This window comes from Trachypithecus francoisi, unplaced genomic scaffold, assembly GCF_009764315.1.
Source record: "Trachypithecus francoisi isolate TF-2019V2 unplaced genomic scaffold, Tfra_2.0 Lachesis_group8, whole genome shotgun sequence".
Taxonomy (NCBI): Eukaryota; Metazoa; Chordata; class Mammalia; order Primates; family Cercopithecidae; genus Trachypithecus; species Trachypithecus francoisi.
In genome coordinates, this window is record NW_022681473.1 from 60,274,731 (window position 1) to 60,284,478 (window position 9,748).

At 38.1% G+C, this 9,748-nt stretch overlaps 1 pseudogene across 1 annotated transcript; it reads right to left on the reverse strand.

The window, feature by feature from the left end:
* Window positions 1–2,083: 2,083 nt before the first annotated feature.
* On the reverse strand, window positions 2,084–2,922 carry LOC117081696 (annotated as a pseudogene). The gene has a single exon (XR_004436245.1). The product of XR_004436245.1 is annotated as a 60S ribosomal protein L7-like (transcript).
* Between the last annotated feature and the right edge of the window lie 6,826 nt (window positions 2,923–9,748).

The window sequence follows — 9,748 nt, forward strand, 5'->3', positions numbered from 1 at the left end:
CCCATCTCACACACAACAATACTTATAGGCTCAAAGTAAAGGGACAGAGAAAAATCTACCAAGCAAGCAAACAAACAAACCACCACCACCAACAACAACAACACACGCACACACACACCCACAAAACCTAGAAGAAAGCAGGGTTTGCTATTCTAATTTCAGACAAAACAGACTTTAAACAACAAATACCAAAAAAGACAAGGGCATTACATAATAGTAAAAAGTTCAATACAACAAGAAGACCTAACTATCCTAAATATATACCCACCCAACACAGGGACACCCAGATTAATAAAGAAAATTCTTAGAGATCTACAAAGAACTTAGATAACCATACAGTAATAGTGGGAGACTTCAACATCTCACTGACATATTAGATGGATCGCCAAGACAGAAAACTAGCAAAGATATCCAGGACCTGAACTCAACATGTGACCAAATGGACCTAAGAGACATCTACAACACACTCCTCCCAAAGACAATAAAAAATACTTCATTTTCATCTGCACATGGCATATACTCTAAAATTGACCATATAATCAGACATAAAACAGTCCTTAGCAAATTAAAAAAAAAATGAAATCATACCAACCGTACTCTAAGACTACAGCACAATAAAAATAGAGACCAATACTAAGAAGTTCACTCAAAACTATATAATTACATAAAAATTAAACAATCTGCTCCTGAGTAACTTTTGGGTAAATGATGAAATTAAGGCAGAAATCAAGAAATTCTTTGAAACTAATGAGAACAGTGATATACTATAATGGAATCTCTGGGCCACAGCAAAGGTATTGTTGAAAGGGTAGTTTATAGCACTTGATGCCCACATCAAAGAGTTAGAAAGATCTCAAATTAATAGCCTAATCTCACAACTAGAGGAATTAGAGAAACAAGAGCAAACTAACCCAAAGGTAGCAGAAGACAAGAAATAACCAAAATCAGAGCTGAACTAAAGGAAATTGAGATGTGAAAAACTGTACAAAAGATCAACAAATCCAGGAGTCGGGTTTTTGAAATAATTAGTAAGATAGATAAACCACTAGCTAGAATAATAAATGAAAAAAAAAAGAGAAAATCTGAATAAATACAATCAGAAATGACAAAGGGGATATTACCACGGACCATCACAGAAAAATTTAAAAACACTCAGGGACTACTATGAACACTTCTATGCACACAAGCTAGAAAACTCAGAAGAAATGGATAAACTCATTGAAACACACAACCCCCCAAGATTGGACCAGGATGAAATTGAATCTCTGAGCAGACCAACAATGAGTTCTGACATTGAATTAATAATAAAAAGCCTATAAACCAGAAAAATCCCAGGACAAGATGGATGCACAGCAGAATTCTACCTGACATATAAGGAAGAGCTGGTACCATTCCTACTGCAACCAATGTGAAAAATTGAAGAAGCACTCCTCTGTTACTCATTCTGTGAGGTAAACATCATCCTGATACTCGAACCTGGCAGACACACACACACACACACACACACACAAACTTCAGGCCAATATCCCTGATGAACATAAATGCAAAAATCCTCAACAAAATACTGCAAACTGAATCCAGCAGCACCTCCAAAAGCTAGTCCACCATGATCAAGTAGGCTTTATCCCTTGGATGCGAGGTTGGTTCAATACATGCAAATCAATAAATGTGATTCACCACACAAAACCAAAGACAAAATCCACATAATAATCTCAATAGATGCAGAAAAGGCTCTTAATAAAATTCAACATCCCTTCATGTAAAAAGCCCTCAACAAGCTAGGCATTAAAGGAACACACTTTAAAATAATAAAAGCCAGTCATGACAAACCCACAGCCAACATCATACTGAATGGGCGAAAGGTGGAAGTATTTCTCCTGAAAATGGGTACAAGACATAGATGCTGCCTCTCACCATTCCTGTTCAAGTTCAACATAGTACTGGAAGTCTTAGCCAGATAAATAAGGTAAGAGAAAGAAATAAAAGGCATCCAAATAGAAGAGAGGAAGTCAATCGATTTATTCCTTTTCACAGATGATAGGATTCCATATCTAGAAAACCACATAGTCTCTGTCCAAAGGTCTTTTTTTTTTTCATTTTGAGAGCAGGTACTGTTTATTAAGCTGAGGAGACTCGAAAAATAATCATGGTAGACACCTTAGTTCATTCTTCTAATAAGACTGTTGATCTGGTCCTCCCTGTTGCCAGCATCTCCACCTTCTACAAAATGGGTGGTCTTTTTCTTCATTCCACCTCGTGGAGAAGATAATTTGAAGGGCCACAGGAAGTTATTTGCCTCTTTGAAGCGTTTTCCAACAGTATAGATCTCATGAATCAGATCCTCCATGCAGATGATGCCATATTTACCAAGAGATCGAGCAATCAAAGCGTTATCTGTCAAAGCAATTCACTTCTTATTGATTTTGCCATAACCATGCTTGTAGATTAGCTCATTTACTGACTTCAGATTGGGGTACCCCCATGCAATATATGGTTCTACAATCCTCAGCATGTTAATCGAAGCCTTGTTGAGCTTCGCAAAGGTTCCATTGAAGATTTGATGAAGGCGAAGAAGCTGCAATACCTTTCGGACCTTTGGGCTCACGCCATTGATACCTCTGATCCTGATGACAAACGCCAATTTGGGTTCAGCAGGTACATAGAAGTTGCCAGCTTTTCTTGCCATCCTCGCCATTCGAATTTCAGTTCTGTACATCTGCCTATATTCCTTGTGATAGTGCTTCGCTTTTTCATAGATAAGCTTCCTCCTTGCCTTTCGAAGCATCTTTTGGGCAAACTTCTTTTTCAGGCGCTTGATCTTCAGCTCTGCGAAATTCCTTCGCTTTTTCTTAAAGGTTTCTGGCACAGCAGGATCCTTCTTCTTCTTCTCTTCTGCATCCTCCATGGTTCCAGCCGGAAAAAGAGCCCAAAGCTCTTTAATTTGACAAACAAACTAAGGAGAGTCTCGGGATACAGAATCAATGTACAAAAATCATTCCTATACACCAACAACATCCAAGCTGAAAGCCAAATCGGGAATGCAATCCCATTCACAAGCCACAAAAAGAAGAAAATACCTAGGAATACAGTTACACAGGGAGATGAAAGATCTCTACAATGAGAATTTTAAAACACTGCTCAAAGAAATCGGAGATTAACACAAACAAATGGAAAAACATTCCATGCTCATGGATTGGAAGAATCAACATTGTTAAAATGGCCATACTACCCAAAGCACTTTACAAATTCAGTGCTACTCCTATCAAACTTCACAGGACCAGAAAAAAACTATTCTAAAATTCATATGAAATCAAAAAAGAACCCAAATAGCCAAGGAATTAGAATGCAAAAAGAACAAAGCTGGAAGCATCACATTACCGGACTTCAAACCACACTACAAGGTTACAGTAATCAAAACAGCATGGTACTGGTGTAAAAGCAGACATATAGACTGGTGGAACAGAATACAGAGCCCAGAAATAATGCTGCAAGCCTGCAACCATTTGATCTTAAACCAAGTTGACAAAAGCGAGAAATAGAGAAAGGATCCCCTATTCAATAAATGGGGCTGAGAGATCTAGCTTGCCATATGCAGAAGACTGAAACTGGACCCCTTCCTTATATCATATACAAAATTCAACTCAAGATGGATTAAAGAATTAAATATAAAATCTAAAACTTATAAAAACTCTGGAAGATTACCTAGGTAATACCATCCTGGACATAGGCCCTGGCAAAGATTTCATGACAAAGACTCCAAAACTAATTGCAGCAAAAACAAATGTTGACAAATGGGATCTAATTAAACTAAAGAGCCTCTGTACAGCCAAAAAACAAACAAACAAACAAAAAAACCAACAACAACTAGACAACCTACAAAATGGGAGAAAATATTTGCAAATGATGCCCCTGACAGTTAATATATAGGTTCTATAAGTAACTTCAATATATTTACAAGCAGAAGACAAACAACCCTATTAAAATGTGGGCACAGAACGTGAATAGACACTTCTCAAAAGAAGACATACATGTGGCCAACAAGCATGTGAAAGAATGCTCAACATCACTCCTCATTAGAGAAATGAAAATCAAAACCACAATGAGATACCATCTCCCACCAGTCTAAATGGCTATTATTAAAAAGTCAAAAAATAATAGATGCTGGTGAGGTTGCAGAGAAAAGAGAATGCTTACACACTACTGGTGGGCATGTAAATTAGTTCAGCCACTGTGAAAAGCAGTTTGGCAATTTCTCAAAGCACCCAAAGCAGAATTACCATTAGACCCAACAATCCCATTATTGGGTATATACACAAAGGAATATAAATCATTCTACCATAAAGACACATGCACATGTACATTCATCACAGCACCATTCAAAATAGCAAATACATGGAAACAACCTAAATGGTCATCAGTGATAGACTAGATAAAGGAAATGTGGTACCTATATACCATGGAATGCTGGATATTCTTACTTATAAGAGGAAGCAAAACATTGAGTAGATGTAGATACAAAGAAGGGAACAACAGACGTCAGGGCCTACTTGAGGGTGGAGGTTTGGAGGAGGGTAAGAATTGAAAAACTACCTACTGGGTGCTATGCTTATCACCCAGGTGATGAAACAGTCTGTACACCAAATCCCAAAAACACACAGTTTACTTATATAACAAATCTGCACATGTACCCCTGAACCTAAAATACAGTTTTTAAAAACCTGCAAGGATCTTCTCAGTGAAATTTCCAGGGATCCAGTGGTGTGAGGTGTATGGAAATATCCCTTTTAAAGTGAAAAGGAAATTGTTGCATCTGGCCATGCCTATAACCAAAAGAGAGACACAATACCTAGTGAGCCTCTTTGGATTCTGGAGGCAATGAGGTGTCACTCCCATCCATTTACTAAGTTACTTGAAAAGAGTAAGATTTGAGTGAAAGCTGGAATAAGATAATGCTCTGCAGTGGATACAGGCTGTTGCCAAATCTGCTCTGCCACTGGGACCATATGATCAAGCCAATACAATGGTGCTTGAAATGTCAGTGGCAGATAAGGAAGATTTTGGAGTATTTGGCAGGACCCTATAGGTGCTATCTTCTGTAGATACCTACTATCTTTTTCAAAAACAGCTTTTGGCTTTCTATTGAGCCTTGGGGGAGACTGAACACTGAACTATGGGCCACGAAGTTACTATGTGACCCTACCTGGCTGTTCCATGAAACAACAAATTTGGATGTGCGCAGCAGCACTCCAACAAAAAACAGAAGTGTTATCTACATGATTGGCCATGAGCAGGCCCTAAAACAAAACACAGGTCACACAAAGAAGTGGCTCAGATGTCCATGGTTTTCACTTCTGCTACACTATCTACTCTCACTCAACCTGCAGATATGGCCTTATGGAACGTTATCTACAATCAGCTGATGAAGAAAGAAAAAACTCAGATCCAGTTTACAGATGGTTCTGTATGATATTAAGGCATCACCTGGAGGAGACAGCTATAGCACTAAAGCTTTTTTCTGGGATATCCCTGAAGTACCATGGTGAAGGAAAGCCCTCCCCATGGGCAGAACTTTAAAAAGTAGTGCAACAAATTGTTCATATTGCTTAGAAAGAGAAATAGCCAGATGTATGATTATATACTGAATCATGGGCAATGGCCAATGGTTTGAACAGATGGTGAAGGAATTGGAAAGCTACCTAGTTGCACATTGACTACATATTGCTTCCACCATGGAAAAGTCAGCATTTTCTCCTCACTGGAATAGACATTTACTCTGGATACAGATTTGCCTTCCATACACACAACGTTTCTCCAAGAATTACCATCCTCAGACTTATAGAATACCTTATTTACCAGCATAGTATTTCACACAGCATTGATTCCAATCAAGGAACTTACTTCATAGGAAATAGAGTGTAGCAAAGGGCCCATGTTTATGGAACTTACTGAACTTGCTATGCTCCCCATCATCCTGAACAATTAACTTGATAGAAAAGTGGCCCTTACAAGAAAAATTAAAAGCACCAGTTAAGTGGCAATATCTTCCAGGATTGGAGCAAAGTTCTTTAGGAGGCCATATATCCTCTAAATCAGTATCCAACATATGGTGTTATTTTTCCCATAACTAGGATTCATGGGTCTATAAATCAAGGGGTGAGTAGGAGTGAGATACCACTCGCTACTATTCCTAGTGCTCCACTAGCAAATTTTGCCTTCTACTTCTGCAGCATTATGCTCTGCTGGCTTAGTGATTTTAGTTCCAAAAGGAAGCATGCTTTCACCAGCAGACATGACAATGATTTCATTGAACTAGAAGTTAAGACAGCTGCCCAGCCACTTTGGGTGCTCATGCCTCTGAACCAACAGGCAAAGACAGGAATTACTGTGCTTGCTAGGATGTAATCCTGACTATCAAGGATACTTAGAACAACTACTCCACAATGTAGGCTAAGAAAATGTATGTCTGGAGATCCCTTAGGGTATCTCTTAGTATTATTGTGCCCTGTGATTACAGTCAATAAAAAGAGACAACAACTCAGCTCAGACAAGATGACAAATGGCCAAGCCCTTCAGAAATGAAAGTTTGGGTCACTCCATCAGGTAAAAATCGTTATCACTCGAGGTGCTTGCTGAGAGCAAAGAGAATATGCAATGGTTAGTGGAAGAAGGTGTATTCTGAATAGATATTGGTAACATTTTAAAGATAATCTGGTATAAGAAAACAGTGTGGTTGGTGTTACATAATAGACATTCTGAATTGCTGGTCCTTGTGGCTCCTTCGCTACTGAATATATTAAATTGCATTTCAGTGAAAACTGAGTAAAAATAGAGAGTTGGAAATCAAGTACAGATATGTATATGTTGATCTTGAGGAAAGGAATGAGGTCAGTTACAGTTTATATCTAAAATGAAGAGAGGGGCTTCAGAAACAAACACCCATACTTGTTTAGTACACTTGCTTGCTTATACTCTCAGCAAAAACCATATAAACTTCTTGAGGACAACTTTTTATTTATTTTTGATTCTTTGAATCCTGGCATAATACCTGACAAATAATTTTGCAAATTTGTTGAATAAATCAAAGAAACACTAATTATTTAAAATTTTAAATCACTTCATGAGGAGTCATATACGTTTGGAGAAAAGTAATTGTAGATATATTCTTTTCCTTATAAGCATGTCCCATCTGCAGATACCAAAAGCCTCTTCCACAAGGATGAAAGCTGTTTCTACTTTTTAGAGAACTTGACAGCCTCACATGACTCTACTGGAATGACTGCTCTGGGTCTTACGCTGATTTTTTTTGGCTTTCACACTGGGCCTATCTCCATTCTCAGCACCTCAGGGACTGGGGGAAATGTGATGAAGCCTTTTGTGTGAGGAGAAGCTGTTATTTATTAATTTATGTTTTCTTTCTTCTTCCTAGAATGTGGATGGCATCATAAAGTGGTATATGTGGGAGAACAGAGATTGTTCTTTTGTGTTGTGAGAAAAGATGTGTAGCCATTAGAATTGCCTGGGGTTCAATCAGAATAAAACATCTCCCAGGACAGGGAATTTAGATATAATATTATTGTAAATTTCTGGTCACAATTCAGGGTTTGAGTGTTCTAAAACTATTGAGAATAAATCGCATTCTATGGTATAAAATTTGGGTGGTGGAGAGTCACAGAGTGTGTGGATCAATAGTGGTATTAGGGATAAGGTGTTGCAGTATCAGACCCCTGTGACATCACCATTTCATTACCTCCATCTAGCTCTGATTTTGTATTTAATAGGTGTCTTGGCCAGGCGCGGTGGCTCACACCTGTAATCCCAGCACTTTGGGAGGCCGAGGCGGGTGGATCACGAGGTCAGGAGTTCAAAACCAGCCTGTCCAACGTAGTGAAATCCCCTCTCTACTAAAAATACAAAAATTAGCCGGGCATCGTGGTGTGTACCTGTAATCCTAGCTACTCAGGAGGTTGAGGCAGGAGAATTGTTGGAACCCGGGAGGTGGAGGTTGCAGTGAGCCAAGCTCACACCACTGAACTCCAGCTTGGGTAACAGAGTGAGACTTTGTCTCAAAAAAAAAAAAAAAAAAAAAAAATGGTATCTCATTTGCTATAAGAGAATTACATCTTTGTCTGCCAAGCACCCCAAATTGTTCATTTGGACAACTCCTATATATTTATATTTTTCTTGTGGGTATAGAAGAGAACAGATCCTTCCTTGTGGTTCTATTTAGATTTCAAAAAAGACATATGCATTTCTGGAATAATATTTTTTTCTTGGTGTAAACAATTGATTCATCTCAGTCAGATACTTTACAAGAGTATGAAAAGGTGACATCTTTGTGTCCAAAATTGTACACCTACCTGACAATATAGAGCTTTTCTAAACACAGGAAATTCAGACCACTATTAGTTTGGTATTCATAAAATCTCCTTTGCCAAGTATTGGTAATTTTTCCCAAAAAACTTGGAACCTCAGAGCACTTCTCTGGTGGAAATAGGCTTTGAAGGTCTTAGGCCTCTCCAGACAGGATCCCTCTCCTGGTATGTCTCAAACACCCAGGAGCCAGGTTCTGCAACCTCACTTTCTAACCATCTTTCTGGTAACCCACATCCATAGCAATGATGTTTTCACACATTAAATCTTTTTTGAAGGCATCGAATTTTTGTTTGTTTGTTTTATAATCCATTATTTTTTCATGTCCTGTGAACTTAAGAAGGCAGAGAGGGAGAGATTAATTATTTCATTTTGGAAGAAAGAAACAGTGCTTCTGAGAGTTTAAAACTGTCCCATTGTCATACAGAGTAAGGGACATGAGTACATTTTGTTTGGCTCTAGGGTCAAGAGTCTGCCCTCTCCCTTCTCAGGGAACAGAGTTCAAGTACATCAATGGGATGAAATGACTAGAAATCAGTGGTGTCGAGGGTTACAAAGTCAGAGGTTCAGGAGTCAATTTTATTTTCATTCGTGGGAGTGAGAATTTGACTTAAGCTAAAAACGTTTCCCAAAGAATAAAGGGAAGTGTGTTGAGCTTCTCGTCTAAGAGGAATGCTTCAGCTGTGTAAAGGTGAGAAGAGCTAGAACAACTAGGTCTACAGTAGTCTAGTGGTAGCAGGTGCTAGATAGGGAAGAGAGCAGTTTCTAGGTGTAGATGGAAGAGATAAGGAGGGAAGGACGTTGTGTGCTGGTGATGTGGTCATATTTGATGGGGAATAGCCAAGAGACTGTTTCATGCTATTATTCACAAATTCATTGCCCTACCATAGTGCCCTCCACTTCCTCTATTCTGGAGAAAATATTGACATCAGTGCTGACTCCTTTGCGCATAGTCAATGTTATGAATTTTTATCATTTCTGAGTGGACATCCGGTGCTACTGTGGTAAGATGATATTTCCAGATAAGCTGTGCCTCTGGTTGGAATTCTGGGAAGAAATATGAGGGTGGTTGGTGTATTTGTGGATATGTGTGTGTGTGTGTGTGTGTATATGTATATTTATATAATATACATGTATATTAAAATGTATACATTTATATGTATTATACATAGATAATCTATTTATATGTATTATACATATGTATTTATATGTATTATATATTTATATAATTATAAATTACACATATATTATAAATACATACACATATTAATATACATATGTTATATATATATATATATATTTTTTTTTTTTTTTTTTTACCAGAAGACTAGGTTTGATGAAGAGAGCAGTTGTCAGATCTGGGTAAAAGTCCCATCAT